Here is a 1,342-nt window from a genome sequence, read left to right on the forward strand (position 1 = left end):
CTTGATTCTTGCGCTCCTCTGGTCTGCTATTGGGTGTAATATTCTTTATTTCCGACCGTGTATGCTTAATTTCTAGTTGTTTCTTTATCATAGCATCGAGGGTCTCATTAGTTTTCGTGAGGCTCTCCAAAAGTTTATTGCAAGCCCTCAAAATTGCGTTTTTTAGCTCTATATCCTCCATTTCTGTCATGTTTTTTTGTCTCCGCATTTTTTATGCTTTCTTGGTGCACCCCCTAGTGGTCTTTGTGCGCAGTCTTGTTCTAGTTGAGCCTTGATTGTTGTAGTTAATACTAGAGGGATTTGACCACCAGGCCGACTGGCTGTGTGAATCAGCTGTGTCTGCCGCGGAAAACTTCTGTCCTCTGGGGAGGTGCTAATCTAGCCTTTGCCTGAGGCGATCTGGCAAATGGCTCTGCGCAGGGCTTGGGCGGGGCGGGATCAACAGGGCGGGTGGAGGGAGCAGTTATGGCCGCTCTCAGTCCAGTTCCCAGAGGCTCTGCTTCTCAGAACCCCAGGAACCGCTGCAAACCTCGGAGAGAAAGCTGCCTTCCAACTGATGCCAGACACTCCCGCTTCTCCCGTTTGAGTCCGAGTCCCCAGCGATTCGCCCGTATCTGGAGCTCAGAGTCTGAGACTCCCCCCTGACCGAAAACGACAACCGCGCTCTCAGCCACCAGCCCGCTTTGCGCGCGCACCTCCGCACCTGAGTATTTTCCACACTGCGCCTCCTCTGAGCCTCGGTGTGCTGTTATTTTTCCTTCTAGTTGAAGAGTCTCTCCTCAGCCAGCCTTCCTGTGGTTCTGGGTGATGTCCGTTCCGTCTTTTAGTTGTATTTTTGAAGTGGTTGTTTGCGGCAGCAGTCTCCGGTGTTTACCTATGCCGCCATCTTGGTCTCTCTCCCACAGTATCCTTGATAGCCAGGCCATAGTGGGTACCAGAAAATAATTATCAAATAAGGAATTAATCAAGTATAGAATTATATTTATTACATTCTAAAGCTATATATATACATATACATATACATATATATTTAGTATTTCACTGTCCTGCACACAGAAAGCCAGGCAGACAATGTCCCAAATTCTGTTGAAAGTCAATCTATCAATCAACGCGTTTTTATATAGAAGATGGGGATACATGATTTTTCCTCTGACGTTTCGCAGTTAAGCTGGAGAAACAGCTAAATACCATCCATGTATGTAACACAGAACATAAAGGCAATGCCAGTTTGCCTTCATTCTAGGTCTAGATAATGGTGTCAGCATGTACTTAGTTCCCAAGCAAGCAATCAAGGAAATGCAGTTATTTTCAATTTTTCCTTCTTCCTCTGCTCCCCGCCCCC

Source organism: Myotis brandtii, unplaced genomic scaffold (genome assembly GCF_000412655.1).
Source record: "Myotis brandtii unplaced genomic scaffold, ASM41265v1 scaffold14, whole genome shotgun sequence".
Lineage (NCBI taxonomy): Eukaryota > Metazoa > Chordata > Mammalia > Chiroptera > Vespertilionidae > Myotis > Myotis brandtii.